The 20110-nt window shown below is 44.0% G+C and overlaps 1 protein-coding gene across 1 annotated transcript in view; it reads left to right on the top strand.

Annotated features, from left to right (window-relative positions):
- LOC148020803 (protein kinase family protein / protein phosphatase 2C (PP2C) family protein) overlaps positions 1-20110 on the top strand; it is a 60573-nt gene that overhangs the window by 27763 nt on the left and 12700 nt on the right. The gene's annotated exons all lie outside the window — the stretch shown is intronic.

Raw genomic sequence — 20110 nt, 5'->3', positions numbered from 1 at the left:
AGAGAAAGTACAATGGGCTGTCTTTCACCTATTCTGGGTGAAATTTGGCAGCATAACAGTACAATTACTGACCCAAAACAAGTTGACCAAGAGGGGAAACTCTGCCCAAGTCTGAAACTTCTGGTTGGAGTGCAGAATTGACCATTTCAGCCCACTGTAATTACTGGTTCAGACCTGTTTTGACACCTATTTTCAGCTCATATTGTTCCCTGCACTGTTCTGCATCATCTGTGCCAAGTGCCCCTTGATTCTGACATCAATTGGGCTCTGAAATAACCTCTGAACAGTCCAAAAACAGTACTGATTTAGTGCTGTTTCAGACACTTGCTTGGTGAGGTTACCACCCTCACCTGTTCCTGCTTGTGGGCAGCAAACAATTGCTCCTGTTCCTGGAGAAAGGAGGCTCTTGCCTCATGCAAAAACAGCATATTCCCACACAACTGTACATGAATCAGAAGAAAGGCCCTCAACTGAGGCAAATCCATAACTGGCAGGGGGAGAGAAAGAGAAAGTAGGAAGCAAGCTCAACCCTTTGTGCATCATAGACAAGGTAGGCCAGCTCTCAATAGCTCTCCATCTGCAGTTATCCATCTTCCCCTTTCACAAATGAGCCCCCCAATCATCAAAAAACTGCACGCCAGCCCCTCTTTAAAGAGGTAAGTGCACAAATTTGTGCCAAATGGCAGCACTGGAAGGTGTTTCCCGTTCTAGCCTTTCGGTCTAAAATTCTCCATCCTCGGTGCAAAATTTGACCTCGGCACAAACCAAAGGATTAATCCTCGTGTAAAAACGAAGATAATGACGCGAACAGATTTTGGGGTCCAAAAATAGTAACTCCCTAAATTTTAGGAGTTGCTTCCATTGCATCCCCACTAGTCTTTTGACCATCTTTGCAGACTATGGCTACATCCAAATTTGCAATGTAGCTCAACTAAAAGTGGATTTCCACTGATGACCCCACATGGACTAATCTCTTGGAGATTTGTCCATCCTCACTTTGAACTAGTCTCTTCCAGGCCAATGTCTAGAGCAACTAGAGCATCGGACAAAGAGCGTGCATCAGTTGTCTAGTGGCCTACTAAGACTATAGAGGCAATGGTTATCTTACCAAGGGAGCCCAAGTGATCACCCCAGAGAGGCTAGGGCATTGGACAAGGGGTGCACGTCGGCTGCCTAGTAGCCTACCAAGTCTTGCAAAGGCGGATGGAATCAGTGATGGACTTTTTTTTTATAGAGGGCTTTGTAGTTTTGATAGATTTAACATTAAGTGAGGGTTTTAAGTCAGTTTTTGTCCTATTGAGTATCTGTGCCCCCGACGAGAGAGTGATAAGGGATGGTCAGATCCAAGACATTCATAAAACAAGCTTACTATCCCTACCATTACTAGGTGTCGGTGAAAAAGAAAAATGGCTAAGGTGTGGGTGACACAAATATAGCAAAGATATGAAGCAAGCAAGACAAGCAAAGCAAGTAAGCAAGCTAGGGAGAATTGCCTTGGAAATTGCCATGTGCAATACTACGAATATGGTGGATCCAAAATCGACCACCCCAAAAGACCAAAAAGGAAAAATGTGCACATATGCATGTTTACATGAACATAATGCCAATGTATGGGGTAATGCAAAGGGAGATATAAGATGTCATGCTCATGCAAAATGCAATGCAATGGTGTCACTTGGACAGTGTCCTCGCAGGGGAATTGTTCACTTATCTAAGTGCCCTTTTACAATCATGTCATTTTGATAGTGTGGATGAAGTTACAAATGTCCATAAATATAATACAAAAGAATAAATGAATGAATGAATGTCTAAAAACTGTAAGAATCATCACTGTCACTATCAAGAGAAATAGCTGCCCCCTCTCAAACTAGAAGGGAAAGTAAGAGGGAAGCACTCTCTCCCTGTCAATCTGAAGAATTAGGGGAGGGTGTACGCAAGTTGATCCTGGGTAAAAGGTATTGAAGTATGGTCGGTTGATTGCTTTGATCGAAATGTTTGCAAAATTGTCTAATGAAGGCACAAACTCTAGGTAGATAGTAGCTAGCTCTACTTGCTCTCCGGAAAAGTGGAAGTGGACTCCTGCATGTTGCGTCGGTGGTGTGATGATCGGATTGCCTGTAAGGGCAATGACACTGTGGTTGTCACAGTAGATAACGGGGGGAGAATCACAAGGGACGTGAAGCACCGCCAGTAAGCTCCCAAGTAGACGGCCTCAGTGGTGCCATCGAAGAGAGATTGAAGAGAGCCCTATACTTAGCCTTGGTCATGGAAGTCACCACCATCTCTTGCTTATGGTTGGACTAAGAAACGGGAGCCGTGCCCAAGGTGAAGAGGTAGCCGCTATGGAAACGTTGGGTGTTAGGATCTCTTGCCCAATTAGAATTAGTGTACCCCTGTAAACATGACCCAGAACCATAAGTGAGGCCATAAGAATAAGTACACCGTAAATAACGCAACACACAAAGACATGCAATCCAACATGACATCCTAGGTGCTGTGAAATACTGGCTGAGTAAGCTAAGTCTGGCCTAGTATGAATTAACCAAAGAAGTTTCCCTATTGTATCATCAGACGTGTGTGTGTATGTACGACACCTGAAGACTTTGAAGTGGGATATGATATGCCAAGAGCCAAAGAATGCCTTGTATGGGGTCTTTTGAGGAAGAGCCATAGTCATGCATTGGTTATGGATATACACTGTAGTGTTAGCAGCCTCAACCCGAAGGCACTTAGGGAGCTTTGTTGCGAATAGCATAGACCGTGCCATTTCCATGACTGTCCGGTTCCGAGGCTCTATTACTCCATTTTGAGAGGGAAAGTTGGTAGAGGTGAGTTGGTGAGAGATGCCATGCTATTGTAGAAACTTGGAAAACTGGTGGGAGATGAACTCACCACTGCTATCACTCCTCGTGCAACCAATATGACAACCCATCTAGTTATGAACCAACAACACCCAAGCGGAGAAATATGTGAAAGCGTTGGACTTATGCTCAAGGAAGTACACCCACATGTATCTCGAACGATCATCTACTATAAAAAAGAAGCACAACGTGCCGTTCAAGGCAATAGTGGATGTGGACCCACAAAGATCAACGTGAATCAATCTAAGAGGTGCCTAAGCTCTATGTGTAGACTGTTGAGGAAATGGGGTACGGTGCTGCTTCCCGAGCTGACATGTTCTACAGACATCTCGAGCTAGCTTCAGGGGAGGAAGGCCCTCAACCATCTTACGACAAGACAACTCATAAAGAGAGTTATAGCCAATATGCCCTAGGTGGAAATGCCAAAGATGCTCCTTGTTCATAGGCTCTCGAGATGCGGCTAATGCATGGACGCTATGGAATATGGAGCCCTCAGCTGTCTGCTCGATAAGAAAATGGGTCATGTGGTATAGGTCATTAGGTTGTGCCTCTCCACGCGCAATCACTAAACCAGTCTAAGAGTCAAGGACCTCAACTGTGGTCGCTATAAAGAAAATTGCTCGCCCCAACCAACAAAGTTGCTGAACAAATAACAAGTTCACCCCAAGCTGAGGGACATAGTATACATTATCCAGAGAAGCCAGATCTGAACCCTTGTTAGTGGCAAAACTGACGCAACCTTAAGTGTGGATCTTGATCGAGGAGTTGTTTCCTATGCGAACTTGTCCGCTGGCTGTAGGAGCTTGGGTACAGAAGATGTCCTCTATAGGAGTCATGTGATGTGTAGCTCCACTGTCCACAATCCAAACATGTGCTGATGTGCTCGTTGGCTATGAGTAGGCCTTTACGGTAACCTCATCGAGAGGCATCTCAGAGATGTGGGCGAGACTCGCATCGAATGTCTCTACGGAGATGATGTGGGCCTTAGTAGACCGGTTAGACAAGCCCTTTGGAGTTGAGAATGTTGTCGACTGAGATGGTCGATCGGTGGAAGTGTGAGTCAGACCTTTCCATTCCCCCTTGCCATCACCCTACCTCCCCTAATGGGGGTTGCTTGATTGAGGGGCGGGGGTTTGTGACTTGGTTTTTGGTGTTGTGCCTCTTGCCTTTAATCAATACTCGTCGTCAAAATGTTGCCTTTGATCGATACTCCTCGTCAAAATGGCCAGCCTTTTGACAATGTTGACAATACCTATTCTTCTTAGATACATTTTGCTACCCTGGTTTGAGTTGAGACTGGGAGTATCCTTGTGATTTCCTTGCTTGATTTTGATTTTGATTTGAAGTTTGATTAGGTTTACCCTTCCCTTACTGCCCCTTCTGAGAATGAGCAACAAGAGCCTTCTTTGAGGGATTATTTATATGAAACTGATCGAATAGGCTTGCATAATGCAATAGTTGATATTTAAATTCATAGAATGTGGGTAAATTGTGCAGAGAAACCACTTGCTGTACAAAATTGAAGTATTTACACTGTAGCTTGTTAAGAAACAATGTGACCTAATCGTTAGAGTACTCAGGAGTCCTTGTAGTGGAGAATTTGGCAAGGAGACACCGATACCCAATCAACCAACTTGACTTTCAAGTCATCTTGGTTAGAGATTTTGAAGTTTTGAAGCTCATGGTCAAGATTTATTCGACGGGCTATCTTGAACCACATAGTGGTCAGTCAAGTGTGCCATCAATCTGACACTAAGTCAAAATGTTGAAGCTGAGAATGAAACTCAGGCAATGAGCTGTGCATCAACTCGACAATAGCAAATGCATTCTTAGCCTTCCATGAGGGGATGACCTCATATGGAATAAGTGCGGGATCAAGTTGGGGTTCCAACCCCTACATAAGATCCCATAAGTTGTGTGAGTCAAGGACATGTCTCATCAAGTTCGACCAAGTTGTAAAGTTTGACCCGTCAAGATGATTCTTGTCATTGAATGCATGCTTGGCGGAAGATAAGGTAGAACCATGAGGTTTCAGTAATGTGGGGTAAGATAGATGTGGAGGATAAGATGGTGGTGGTGGTGGTGTTTGATAAGGAGGAGGAGGGAGAAGAGGTGAGTAGGCAAAAATAGGCTGTGAGTGTCCAATGAGTGCCAATTGATGAGGAGGCACTAGAGCATGAATGTTTCCATAAGGTGCCGGTGGAGGTGGAGGCACTGGGACACTTAAGCCTTGTCCAAATGTCGACTAGGACATAGCATAATGACCAGAGGGTCCACTAGATAATGCCATGGAGCCAAAATATGGCACTAACTGACCCACACTCTGGAGAGACTGCGGTGAATACCCAGGTTGCAATGATCTTGAAAGTGTGGAGAAATGATGGAACACCACCCGGCTGAGGAAGAGATGAGGTCCTAACGATTGTGCCAAGTTTGAAGAACCCCCCGGTGTGGTGAATGAAACACATGTGATCCTTCATGAGAGGCAACATGTGGTGTACTTAATGGAGGCTGAAAGGATGTGGCAACGGAATAAGAGGGTGGGATGGGAGGGAGATTAAATGGATTTGTGATAGATGTAGATGCGGGAAATAATGTGGGTTTTTGCATTAAATTGAAATAGTCAAGATGAAGATGCATCTACTTCATTTTGACCTTTGAAAACAAAATTGTTTGAAGGAAAAGAAGAGGAAGGAGTACTCACACTTTCTTGTTTCAATTGCTTACCTAGTCTTGAGTTCATTAAGAAATATTTGTCTTTCTCATTACTCATAAACCAGAAATTGTTTTACGTACGTCCTATACGTCATTCACATGAAAATCATCCATACCAATAGGAGAAGGGGAATCATCATTAACTGGATCTGAAATGGTAGACATACCTAGCACCAGAGAGAATAAGTATGAAGGCAATGGAGTGTACTCTGCTAGTTTCCACTTGTGGATGGCCAGTCCTAAGTGGAAATTTCGCCCCTACTTCTTGCATGGCCAGTAGATCGGTGCAGCGAATGTAAAGGGTGAAATTCAGACTTACCTCCTATTTGTTGTTGGGCTCTATGCATCAAAATGAGATCGTACTCAACTACAGTGATCTTGTAACGTCGTGGAACTCCATGATAGTCCAATGTCTGTCCGGCCATGCTAGGAGCTTGTGAAGCAAGCTATGAGGCCCACTCCGACTCGTTCCTCAATGGATTTAGCTCGGATGTGAGAAGCGGTGTGGAAGTAGTGTTCGAAGTCATCTGCCCTTCTGTTGTTCTTGCTTCTTGTGTAGAGCTTTCAGATCAAGGCCAAGGTTTCTCTCAGAGAACTCGGCTCTGATACCATGTGAAGAAATACCCTAACATAGAAATACAAATAACACTGTGCGACAAAGCACAGACTAATAGAAGAACACAGTTAGGGTAACTCAGAGACAATGAACACAGAGAATGAATGAAATGATATGACTATTGAATATACAATGCTCATGTAGCAAACACACTATGTAGTGAATGAATACTATATCTCGAACTCTTGTATCTCAAGGATCAAGGTAGGGGTAATGAGCTAGAGAGTGTGTTGTACTCCGAACGGATCCAGAATCGCAGCAAGGCAGCCTCCGGATGTCGAACACCAGCAAACGTAGCCAAGGAAGGTTGAATTTGATGCAGACGATAGTGCAGGAGAGAGAAAGACTAAAAAGCGCAGGCTGCAGGAGAGAGAAAGACTAAAAACACAGGAAAAACCAGCAGCAGCAGTTAGCATGCTGAAATCAGCTCCGAACAATGTGTGGTAGGCCGGAAATAGGCGCCAAATTGTTGTAGACAGCAATGGCCAGCTTGGACCGTAATGTCCTCTATGTTTGGGGTGTGGGCAGCCAAATATGCTTCTCTAGGAAGCATTATGATCTGCCCTCCCAAGTGGGTTTGTGCTTATGGGATACAGACACTCTCTAAGAACGCATTTCTTTTTAAATAAACGAGGTGTCTTCCTTAATTAAGCATGTTTTGGGGCTGTTTAAGTGAAGCTAATGCATTTTTAGCTCAACAGCGCTGCAAGGCAATGCTTGTAGGAAGGCAAGGTGGAGGCGCACCTACAGCTGGACCTGTATGAGCAGATTGAAGTGAGGGTTGGTGGTCAGTGCACAAGACTCCGTCAGATCGCTGTTGCTTCGTGACTTGTCTCCTCTCTCTCTCTCTCTCTCTCTCTCTCTGTGGATTTGTGAGCTTTTGAAAAACTCGTGTGCGTGTGTGTGTGTGAGAGAGAGTGAGTTAAGGATTGGGATGCTATTATGCTAGGTCGATTTCTTTTGTTCTCATTTTGGATGGATTATTCTTTGATGGGTATATTAGTGGTGTATGCTATCAATAGACAGTGATGCTTGCCGCCGGTGGTTGGTCTTGGACTTCTTTGAGACAAGGCAGATCTCAAGTGGATCATTGGAAAATAGGCAAGAGACTTTACTATGGTGGAGTCTTTGGAGGATAAGAGAGGCAAGAGAGAGAGGCTCTCAAAGATCATGAATGGGCAGACTAGGAGGCGTTAGAATGACGAGAAGCAGAAGTAATAAGGCACACGCAAGCTAAACTAAATACTGACCAGATGAGCCAATTGATCAGCCACGTGTCTTTACTCTCTTTGCTAGCTGCCTCCATGTGCCACATGCCTCTAATGCTAGCCTTTTATAGGCCGCTTGCTATTGTCTACCACTACCAGATTGTCATCTATAACCTGCTTACCACCACCCATCATCAGCTGCTAGCCACTTGATCCTTGGCTTGCTTGCCCTATTACATAGCCTTGTCGTTGTATTTGCTCCACTGCCTTGCACCCTTTCCCTGCTTGTCCTGCTACTTGTCTCGCTCCTATGCCTGCCTAGTTGAGACTGCTTATCCCCAAATCCTGTGGTTGGGGTGTAACCAACATGGTTCCCTGCCATGCCCACTGTAGTTGAGATTGCTTGCCCTGAATCTTGGGCCTGCCGGGAAATGAATAGTGTAACATGGGCAGCTCCATATACAACATAGTATACTTAGCAATGATAATCTTTTTTTATTTTCATGACTAGGATATTTCAATTAAGTTTGAAAGAGCAAAGGATTGAGGATGGAAAATGTTGATCATTTAGAAATGATTACAGCCATACATATGCAATGAAGATGAAGTCAAATTGAGGGTTGAAGATGGGCAATGAAGGAATTTATGTTTACTCATCCATTCTGTCATAGGGATGCATATTTTTATTGATTAGCTTTGGCGTAATTAAGTTGTACACATGTGAGATGCACATGTGAAATGCAAGTTAGATTTAGCATGGTGATAGGTCCAAAACCTAAGTGGGGCAGTGGGGGGACATTGACAAATGTTGTGACAAGTTATATTGGATAGGTACTTGTGGGTGCTTGGTGTTGGTTGGCCCTAGAGCATAAATTAGGCCCTAGAAATGCCATGTGGTGGCATTTGGGGTAGGCATTAATTAATTAATTAATGCTTGACTAAGGCCAATTAAAGTTGGAAACAACTTTTAGTTTCAAAGGGCTTAGCACATGAAATGAGGATGGGTTGAGGCCAATCAATGGGCAGGGCCGAAGGGAATTACTTAATTTTCAGTAATTTATATCGGTTTTACAGAAGTGTTGTGGAACCATAAAATGCACCGATTTACAACAATTAACAACAAACAATAAATTCATCAAGTAAATGGTTGCCATGGTGATACAACACTGCTCTCTTTGCCCAATAGTGCTCTCTCTCCACCCTTAGATTTGCCCCAGACGACCTCCCACAATCTTGCATGGCACCCAACCTAACGAAATGCCAAGTTTCTATTGAGAAACCAAGTCATTGAGTACATTTCCCCTATTTCATTTCTAGTTTGGTTTCCATTTACAGCCCCAAAAGGCTTTATTTGGATCATTATTTAGTATCGGGGCACCACCTGAGAGTTTCGGTGGGTGCCACTCGAGAGAGTTGGGGCACCACTTGAGACAGTTTGTGCCAATTAGTATGGCACTGACTTCCCTCATTCATCATCCCACACCTTCATTCCTTTTGACACTACGTCACTCTTCCATATTCTTCTCTCCTTTCTCCATCCTCTCCATTGCTGTTCACACCTTGCGAGGAGAACATTGCAGTTCATGGCTGCTGCTTCCATCTCCACCTGACGTTTTGCAGCCTACATCACCTAGTGTTAGCCCTCCTCACCTGTTGTCATCATTAGGCTTCATTTGCAGCAGATTTTTAAGCCGTTTACAGCAGGTTACACCTTCTTTAGCAGCCCTACATTGGATACTTGCGTTTTTATATGTTCTTCACTCCTGAAGGGTTTGCCCAGCAATCGCCTAGGTGAACTCGGATCTCCCGGGGTAAGTGAAGCTTGTAGGATATGCTACTTATGTTCTTGATAATCAGAAAATAATCATAATACTGTGAAGATAGCTTATAGCTCTTGTTGGTTTATTGAATCAGTTTTGTTGGGGACTTTAAGGTTAACCCACATGCCCTCTTAGAGCTCTTGTAGAGTACGATGTGGATTAGGATAAAATGTGGCATGCCCTTGGGCCGTTTTAATGCTTTCCCTCTCAATCGTCAATATCTCTTGCATATTGTACAAATAGTCAGCCACGGTTTATATTTTCACCCCCTTGAGCTCAATGGCAATCAGTGGTTTTGATTCATAACCATACATTAGCATAAATGGGCTATACCTAGTAGTTGAATGCTTAGCAATGTTATAAGCAAACTCAATTAGAGGAAGATAATGCTCCCAATCAGATTGTTTATGGGAGACATATGTATGCAGTATATCCTCTATAGTCTGGTTTGTCCTCTTCATCTTAGAATGCTTTGCCATAGTTAAGCCCTGCATTTGGATGCTCTTGCCCTTGCTCGACATCACACTTGTTACTTGCTGCATTCTCTGACCTGCAGACAGGTGCTTGTTTGTCCTGTCTTGCGTGCTCACAGTTCGCCTCAGCAGTGCCAGCTCAGGCCTACATCAACAGTCCCATCTCATAACACATTGCCTGCACCTGCGTCCCCGACAGCCTGTCTTGCCACGCCCACCTGTCCATGTGCTGCCTACCCTGATCAGGGTTGACTTGTGTTCACTCCCAACAAGGCAATGCAAGTAATCAAATGGTGCCCCTGTCAGCTCCTACATGTCAGCTGCTGTCTCTCAATAGTCGGCGCTTCCTGCCTGTCACTTGCTGACATGTTGCACAGACTAGAATTGTTAACCTTTGCTACGTTGAATTTCAGCTTCACCACGTCCAACTGTTCCTATCAGGCCTGATAGCTTGTGTGCTCAGCACCTGGTCAGCTTGCTGACAGTCACTTCACACAGCACACATGGTTGCCACATCTGCCCAACCCAACAACTTGTGCACATTTTCAGCCTGGTCTGTAAGTTTTTGGTCTTTGATTTGCTTTATTTTTGTGCTGCCCATGCATTTGTACTTTGGACACCTTGTGGTTACAAATACTAGCAATTTGCAATAAGCGATGGCAAGCCAAAATGATTTGCTAAATATGTTTGGGGATTCTAACAAATTGGATGGTACTAATTTTCCCATGTGGGCATACATGATGAACTTTGAAGTATGTTCTTGTTGCCAAGCAGCTTTGGGGTTACGTATGTGGTTCATAAGTTAGGCCTGCAGGCCCGGTTACATACATAGAATGCTATAGGTTCTTCTAGCTCATCCATTGTTAGCAGTGGATCTTCCACTCACCTCCTCCTGCACCTTCCATGAAAATCAATTGAGATGCGATAGGCATGATGCCAACCTGATGCTTTGATTGCACTCTCATGCAAGAGATAGGTTACCTCGATATTTAGTCGTGCACAATGGCCGAGGATGCTTGGGATAAGCCTGCTTTGTTGTATCAGGTGTGCAATGAGGCCCATGTAGCCTATTTGTATAAGTAGCTTGAGATGGAGCACATGATAGAGGGTGATTTTGTGGATGCATACATTACACGTGTCAAGGACATCATGGAGCAACTTGCTAATATTAGTGAAATAATTCTTGATGCCTCTCTTGTATCTACAGTCTTGGCTGGTCTATTTGATACTTATCAGAGTTCTGCCACTACACTTAATTTACTTGCAAAAGGAGATGCCAATGCATACACATTTTTTATGCTTTGGTATTACTACTGTTGCAAGAAGAGCAATCAAGGCTGAATTGCTCTAACATATGTGTGGACAATCGAGCATTTGCTGTGAGTCATTGAAACAAAGGGCAGTCATGGCAGCCCTCAAACTCAAAGGATAAAAGCAAAGTAGCTTCTTCTACAGACTCTTCAAGCACCAAGGATGATGGTGCTAAGAAAAATAGATGCAATTATTGTAAAAGAAGGGGTATATTATTGAAGAATGCAAAAAGAGGATGACAAGTGAAAAGAAAAAACAATTGGGCATGAGTATTGTTGAAAATTCAGCAAATGTGAAGGATGCAATGGCACATTTAGCATGCTTGGAAATTGGTCAGTCTTATGCTTTTGTTGTGTGTTGTTCATATGATCCTTCACATGAGCATGATCTTTCAGTGCTGAAAATTACAGCACATGGTATTTTGACAATGGAGCTTCCAAGCCACATAACGTCCTTTTGTGACTTGTTTGTGTCGTATGCAAATGTACAATGGACTCTATCAACTTGATTTATATGAGAGGAGAGCAGTAGAGGATGCATTTCAGATTGATGCCACCATTGTGAATGACATTGAGTGATGGCATGCTCGGTTCGGTCATCTTAATTATGACAGTTTGCTTCACTTAAAAAGTAAAAATATTGTAATTGATCTCCCTCTGTTAAAAGCATCTACTCACAATGTATGTGAAAGTTGTGTACCTGGAAAAATGCATCGTGCTTCATTTCCCAAAGGTGGATCTATGTATGTTGATTAGAAATTACACTATAACAAAATGATGTGGCTGAAAGAAAAAATCACACTTCGATAGAAATGGCATGTGTATGTTGTCACAAAATAAGTTGCCCTCAAAGTTTTGGCTTGATGTGTGCAGTGTATGTGTTGAATTGCAGCCCAACTAATGCATTGGCTGAATGTATGCCTTACGAGGCTTGGAATTGTTGGAAACCAGTGCTGTCACATATTGGTGTCTTTGGTTGTTTGGCATATGCTTTGGTGCCACAGCTACGAAGACAAAAACTGCAAGACAAGGCTGTTAAATGCATTTTTATTGGTTATAGTGTAGAAAGTAAAGGGTACCACTTGTACCAACCATGCACTAACAAAATTTTTGTCAGTAGAGATGTGGTATTCGCTGAACATGCTGGTCAGCCCTTCATGGACTGCAAAAATCAGCCCAATGTGGGACCTATGGACATATTTGACAGTTTATTGCCTTTATTTTAGCAAAGTACTCCTGATTTTGATCAATTTCAGCAACCAATTGAGGGTTTATAGCAGTAAAATCAGCAACAAATACATGCTGAACAGCAATCTAATTTTCAGCCCATTGATCAAGGCATTGCTGATTATGAAGTAGTTGATGAGAGGTGCTGTCGCTCTCGCGAGTACACCGCCAAGACCCATGGACTGCTTATTGCTTCAAGCGTTTTAAGTCGAGAGCTATGGCTACCTCTCACATAACCATGCGCGCTTTCCCATACACAAATATAGTGAGTTTACCTTTGAATCTGATCGAGTTGCCTCCTCCCCCAAATCCGCCGGTAGCTCTATGATCCAAGATGCGCTCTCAAGCAAGCTCCATCTTCAAGCTCTAAGATTCGAGGTGCATGCGAGAAAGGAGAAGAGAAGAAGATGAAGATGAAGAGAGGAGAAGAAGAGCTTCTCCAAGGTCCCTCACTCACACACACACACACACAGAGTTCCTCTCTCACACTCGCTCTCTCTCTCATACACAAGAATGAAGCAAGAGCAAGAAGCAAGAAGAGAGCAAGTTTGGCCATACAATAAGAATGAGCTTCTCCATTCATTTTTTTACTTTAATACATGCCCTATCTCCTCCTTGGGCGGCCATCCACTTTTTGGTCTGGTCTTTGTCCATTCCTCCACTCTTTTTTCTCCTTCCTATTAGCATTGGCCTTAGTGTATACCTCTCATTCTCTACAACTTGCATGAGAGAGAGCGTGGATGCTCTTTTACAAAATAAATTACAGTGTGCTTGGCTCTTTTCTTGCTAAACTATTAAGGTGCGCTTTTTCTTACATTTAGAATTTTCATATGCTTTGTATCTTCGGATTTTTTTTTAGTGTATCTTCGTTCTCCATCTTCCTCTTGCCTTGGGACCGCTGTCTTCCAAATCCGATTTTCCGGAATTTTCTGTCTTGGTCTTCTAAGTGTTAACATTATTTCCCTCCCAATTGAGTGCTAGTCCCATGGCACTTAATGGTACGGGTTGAAAATATTGAGGGTCGGTGTGGTATGGTTCGTGGTGCCTTTGGAGAGGTAGGTCATGTTAGGGATGCTCTATAAAGTAGGTTTTGAAGGTTGCCGATGTTGGAGATAGATGGTTGGTTGAAGAAGGCCTCTGTAGTTGTTGGTTTGCCGTGCTGCCGTACAATGCACTTGAAAAGAAGAAGAGTGCACTTCCTAGGGGGTTGTGTCTATCTTACCGTGCAATGCACTATGCAAGTGATGGTGGAACTGAGAGATGGGTTGAACCATAGGTATGCCTAAGGTGTTGTCCTTACACTTGAGAACCCGGTTTGTGTAAAGGAAGGTGCTGTGAGTGACTTAAGAATACAGGTCCATCAAAATGTCCTACCCTTAATGTGCCCTAAGTTGTGAAGTGGGGGAGGGCTAGGCTAGTCCCTAGGTGCAGTGATTGTGACGCTCGTAGAGTACAGATGTACATATTTCATTTTTGTTTCCGTTTCTTTTTCACTTCTTTCTCTCTTTTTTTCCTTTACTTTTTTTTCCTTTAAAAAAATTTATAGCGGGAGCATGTTAAGTGGCATCCTTTTCATGGGCAAGGGCCAAGCTGTGGGGAGGCTTAATGGATTTACTTAGGAAGGCTCTACTTTTTATTAGTCCTTCAAGTTAACTCTTACATTGAAGGGCATAGATGACAAATATGGGTGGTTGCACCCAGTGAACCTATTGTCACTTTTATTCTCTAATAGGCTCATATAAAATGCTAGCAAGACCGTGGCTCTCATCATGAGGTAGACCAGTGCGCAGCTATCTATTCCTGCATTAACATAAAAAAAGAGGGGCGGTTATCGCTCTTTCTCTCTACTGTAGGCTTTTGTTTTAGTAGTATTCACAAAAGGCGGAGATAATTACAGGTGGTAATGAAAGCCGGATTTGGGTAAGAAGAGAATTCTTTGAGGAAGTCTGCTATTGATTGACAGAGATCCCTTTATAGTGAAGGTTAGGCATTCTTTAGGAGACGCAGCATTCACATTGTAGATCATAGGGAAGTCATACCTACCATGCACCTCCCGGTTGAAATTAACTCCAATTCTCTGTGGGTAGAGCATGTAGGTAGGATCATTCCTCTCGTGTGGTAGGGTGCTATAGAAAGCCATCCAAGTCTCTAAGTTAGAGTCTTAGAGGTTTTTGTGCCACTTAGATTGAGCCTCGTACCCTTCCATTTTCTTGGGCATCTCCACCGCCTCATCTTCCCAATAATCCATAGGCTCCTGTTGCCACCTCGTAGGGTGTCTTATTCTTTCCTCCAACCATCTCCTCCCCAGCCTCGTTGAGAGCTTTATTACGTCCTCCACCACCCTTGGAGATAATACTCTGTCTAGTGTTCGAGGGAAGGTGAAGGTGAATTCGAAAGGGCGGCTATGATTTTTCCACTACTTCCACACTAAAAGTTCTGGCCCCAATTTATAGGGTCGCACTCCTCTCCTTGAGGGATGGTCACATGTGAAACTTGTAGCGGCTTGGCTTGGAGTTTTTTGCGTGCTAGTTCTACATGCTCTCTTAGCTTGTGCCTTGTTTTCACCATTCTTTTGGGTGGTATGGTTTCCTCCCCTTGCTCTTCTAGTTGTACTTGTGGTTGCAAAGGGGGGCTTGGTTCATACGGTTGCTCTTCTTCAATGTGGTTATACTCAAAGTCTGGTCCTTCTTCATGGATTGGCTCTGTCGGCTCTTATATGGAAGAGACTATGCTCGTTGCTCCGGGTTCCCAAAGTCTAACAATTCAAGTTCTCTCATAGTTAATCTAGCTGTGATCAAGTGGGCTCTTTGCTCCTCCACTCCTAAGTTGGTGCTGGGGTTGGGTAAAGGTTCGTTGCTGCTCCAGCATCCCCGTCTCTACCGCTATAGATTTGCTCGTTGCCATGAGGCATTCACTCTCTGAATGGGCCAGTTGGTAAGCTAAGTCTTTAATTCTATTCTCATTCCTGGCTGCCCATTCTTCTGCTTTCTCCTTCATTTGCTCCAACCCTTGGTTTTGGCATTGGGCTAGGGTGGTGATGATCTACTCTTTCTCTCGCTATAATACATTCATTTGTTCTTTTTCTTGGTTCCAGCACTCCACTTGTTCCTTTAGGATTCCCTGCTCGTGGAGAGTTGCTTGGAGTTGGTTATATAGTGCTGCCATCTTTCTCCTTGCTTCCTGCTCACTTTGTGCCTTTGCTTCTTGTAGTTCTTTCGATAGATGTTATCTTTGTTGCTTCAACCTATTACCTCTTCTTCGAGGCGTTGCCTGTCTTGAGATACGAGAGTGCATGGTGCCTCTAGAGAAATGCGGCTCTCCCTTTCTTCATCATATAAGTCTTTTAGACTTTCTTCGCTGTGCTTTACCTTTAAAGTTTCTTTTAATGACATCACCTCCCTAGTTACTATGGTATTTTTGTCAGAAGTGGTGCAACAATGGAAGCATAAACATAAGCTGTAATAAACTGCTGAAACACAAGACAAAAGAAAAGAAAGAGATAACACAATATAGATGAGAACTCAGATGTATGCTCGGGAAATGGAATCCATATACCAAGACATGAGATATTATAGATACAATGTGAGTCACCAGCTGTGGAGGCACTGGCACTTACTCCCTCTCTCCAAGAACTGTCCAATGATTTCTTCCTAGAAGCCGCTAACTCTTTGTAGTCCTTCCTTAAATGGCCTTTCTTGCCACAGTGGTAACACTGGGCCTTCGACTTCTTCGTTTACTATTCACTCGTTCATTGTGAGTGTGGGCATATTGTTGAATCCTAACCTAACACCTTCAAAACACAATCTTTCGAACATCCTCAAAAGCTATCCGTATGTCTGATGGTACCTGAACATAATATTGGTTTTGGTAAAGTATTACGCACCATAGAGCCGATCTTGAAGATAATATACAAGGGTTTGCAGAGAGAGAACATGGAATGTATGAACATGACTATAACACAATAACCAAGATAGTAACACAATAAACACAAGCCCTAAATGCAAAACTCAAACTCAAAACACTAACACAAACAGAGAGAGGAGAACTTTGAAGTGAATGAATAAATGCAGTAAATGAATGTAACAACGTACAAAATGCTCAAGGGCAGAGCGATGAGTGATGATGTCCATCGGAGACAGATCTGGAGTGCTGTAACCACCAATTGAAGTAGTAGGAGTGCTGAATAATGAAGGGCAACAAGCCGGTCACCAAAACACAGCAGTCTAGAGGCTGAAATCTGGTAAATATAGTAGTGTACCACCCAAACGAGTTGAGAACTGATCACCCAAGGCTCAAGATAGTTAGGCAACAGCTGGAGTGAAGAATGCAGATGCAGGGTGGCCTGCTGGACAGCAAGACACAAGCTGCAGCAGACTCCAGAAGAGGGCAGCAACTTATTGCTTGGCTGCAGGGACAACAAACCGCAGTCAAAATAGGAGCAGTTGGTGGGGAAGCAGCTGATGACAGCAGAAAAGCTGTAAATGCAGCAGCAGGAAGGCTCTAGGCAGCAGGGTAGCAACTGAAGATGACATGCCAGGTCCTTGAAGGTGGATGGCTGTCGTCGCTAGGAGCTGGACAGCTTGTCGATGAGGGCTGATGGCCATGTCAAGAAATGATTGAGCAACCAGAGAGATAGTAGGGTTTGTAGGGAGAAACACATTGAGAAGAAAAGAGAAGAGAGACTCAGATGAATGAATGAAATAATGAAGTGAATCTAATACAAGGGTGCGGTAGCACGAAGGATGCTCTGGAGTAGGGAGACTGTTGAAGAAGCCTCTAAGTCTACAAATGCAAGGACGATGAAGTGTTGCTTGGAGCAGGGAGATTGCCGTCAAAGAGGAGCCTTTGAATCCTCAACACAATGTTGATGATTGGTGATGCTTGGAGCAGGGTGATTGCTGTTGGAGGATGAGGAGCCTTTAAGTTTGCAAACACATGCCTAAAGACTAACGCTAGTTGTTGTGGAGTGACACAAGAAGAGGAAAGAGCCAAAAATTGAAAAAGCAAATTTAGGGTCCTCTGATGATGGAAGCACCAATTGTGATGTGATGCTAGATGGAGGAGGATGAGCCAGGTTGCCTAAACGCAAGCAATAGTGGTCTTTGGGGTTGCCTCCAACTAGAGGAGGAGATTGCCTACTGTAGAGGAACCACCAGGAAGTCAAAATGCAAGTAGGGCTTGGAGATGATGTCGCCTGGAAAAGGTGGAGTTGACACGAGATGGAAGATGCTGACACCAGGAGGTGGAGTGCTGTCGCCAAGGTGTGGATGGCTGCTAGCTAGAGAGGAGAAGCCACTGCCACCATAAACGCAGCCCAAGGCACTGGATGCGGCTTATTGCCTTAAGCTTAGTAAGTTGAGAGCCGATGCGGAACAATCTTTGTGGCCTAGAAAGGAGAGGTAGTATAAGGAGTGCTTGGTAGAAGACGCGTGTACTACAGTGGGGTAAGGAGTAAAGGCCGATGTTGACAATCTTTGGGGGTGTGTCTATTCTTGGCGCAAGAGGAGCACCTAGTAGATGGGGAAGCTATCAGTGGAGATGCCACAGTATTGGTGTGCCAACTTGTAAAAAGGAGGTTAGGAGGGAGAAGAAGGATGTCTCCCAACGATGGAGCGGGAGAAGTAAGAAAGTGAGATGTGGATGTTGAACCTACAACCTATCTTTGCCTTCACTGATGCGGAGGATCTTCGAAGCTCACTAAGCACATCTAGCTCTGATACCATGTCAAGAAATGATTGAGCAACCAAAGAGACAATAGGGTTTGTTGGGAGAAACACAGAGTGTGTACAACAAACATCAAGAAGAAAAGAGAAGAGAGATTCAGATGAATAAATGGAATAATGAAGTGAATGTGATACAAGGGTGCTGTAGCACGAAGGATGCCTTGGAGTAGGGAGACTGCCAAAGAAGCCTTTTGAGTCTACAAACGTAGGGATGATGAGGTGTTGCTTGGAGCAGGAAGATTGCCATTGAAGAGGAGTCTTTGAATCCGCAACACAAGGATGATGACTAGTGATGCTTGGAGTAGGGAGATGGAGCCTCCGAGTTTGCAAACGCAGACCTAAAGATTGATGCTAGCTGATGTGGAGTGATGCCGGAGAAGATGAAAGGGCCAGAAAAGGCAAATGTAGCAGCCTTTGATGATGGAAGTGCCAGTTGTGATGTGATACCAGATGGAGGAGGATGAGTGAGGCTGCTTAAATGCAAGCAACAATGGTCTTTGGGGCTATCGTCAACTGGAGGAGGACATTGCCTATTGTAGAGGAATCACCAGAAAGTCAAAATGCAACTAGGGCCTGGAGATGATGTCGCTTGGAAGAGGTGGAGCTGACGCGAGATCAAAGATGTTGACGCCAAGAGGTGGAGTGCTGTTGCCAAGGTGTGGATGGTCACCAACTAGAGAGGAGAAGCCATTGCCACCATAAACGCAGCCCAAGGAAGCTGGGGATTGGCGCCTGGCGACGGGGGTGGATATGGTGGAAAGAGAGGAGAGAGATGATTGTCTCATGAAGTGAGTGAAAGAAGCGGGGTAAAGAATGAATGGGAGGAGTCATATATACAAGCACAAACAATTTGGAGTCTTGCCCATTGAAATCTCTCATACGACGCTCTGACGCTCTTAGAAGACCCTAGAAAACCTTTTTGGGGCTAGAAAAACTGATACAAAAAATGAGAATGAAGAAGGGAAATTGTACGGAATGATGTGGTTTCTCAATAGGCTGGAATTTGCATGTGAGAGTGAGAAACTTGCACATAAGGATAGGGCTGAATGGTGGGCATCCTATTTATTTATAGATGCAGAAGGATCCTTCCAAATTAGGGTTTTTCATGTGGGATATTGAAACTCTCTAGAACCACTCCCTGTTTAATGAAAATTTTTGTAATTTACATGTTTTGGGGCTGTTTTAAAGAGCTAATTAGAATGTAATGCATTTTTAACTCAATAGATAGAAGAGAGTGGTGTGGAGGATGGAGAGAGTTAGAGAAAGTAGAGAGAACAGAAGATTATTTTGTGAAGAAGTGTGCGAGCACAATATGTTCGAGAGACAATAGGTGCAAAACTATGGGCTGCTGGAATAGCAGAGTGCTTGAAAGTTGAAATGCAAAGTGCTATATGAATGCATAACTCCTTTTTATATTTTTGTTAGAAAGGGGCCAGCTTGAGGAGGCTACTCAAGGGGGTTGGTTAAGTGGACTTAGGAAAACAGGGGGGGGGGAAAGAATGAAAATTGATTAATATTTAATGGTCCCTATCCTTCTCGAGAAGTCCAATTACATGGATGTTTCCACACCACATGCCAAAATGGTCACAAAAGTTGCCATGCAGATCTGAAGTTGCTTCACCCCCCATTTTCCTGCCAAGTTGCCATGCTCCCTAGCCATGGCAGTCCCATCAATCTTGCTGTCTCCTCCTCATCACATTCTCTCTCTCTCTCTATCCCTGCCCCTGCCCCCGCCCCCCCCCCCCCCCCCCCCCCCCCCCCCCCCCTTATGCGCATGTGCACACGCACTAGTAGTATCTCATACTACCCTAAATGAGGTAAAAGTGTACTGGTTAGGTGTGAATCATCATGGTTCCACGAGCAAAAGTAGTTTTGTGCACGTCATCGAACCTCAAGCCAAATAGCAAGATTATGCTTTGTTACCAATGAAATGTCCATGTCGGGTCAACCTATACACAAGGTATGACACAAGCTATATCCACAAATATATTGGGATGGGACATCAGACTCATCTCCCAATCATAGAGCCAAGTGGGGTCACCCCTGAGCTTGGGAGCTAGTAGCACTTTGGGTCACAACTGTGTCCCAAGAGCTGGTATCCCATAAAGTCATCCCACACCATCCAGGTGTATCAATGCGTCAGCCTACGGGCCTTGA

Source organism: Lygodium microphyllum, chromosome 18 (genome assembly GCF_053477565.2).
Source record: "Lygodium microphyllum isolate KBCC chromosome 18, Lygodium_microphyllum_v1.1.10, whole genome shotgun sequence".
NCBI lineage: Eukaryota > Viridiplantae > Streptophyta > Polypodiopsida > Schizaeales > Lygodiaceae > Lygodium > Lygodium microphyllum.
The sequence above is the reverse complement of the archived record's forward strand: the minus strand, read 5'-3'. Positions and strand labels throughout refer to the sequence as shown.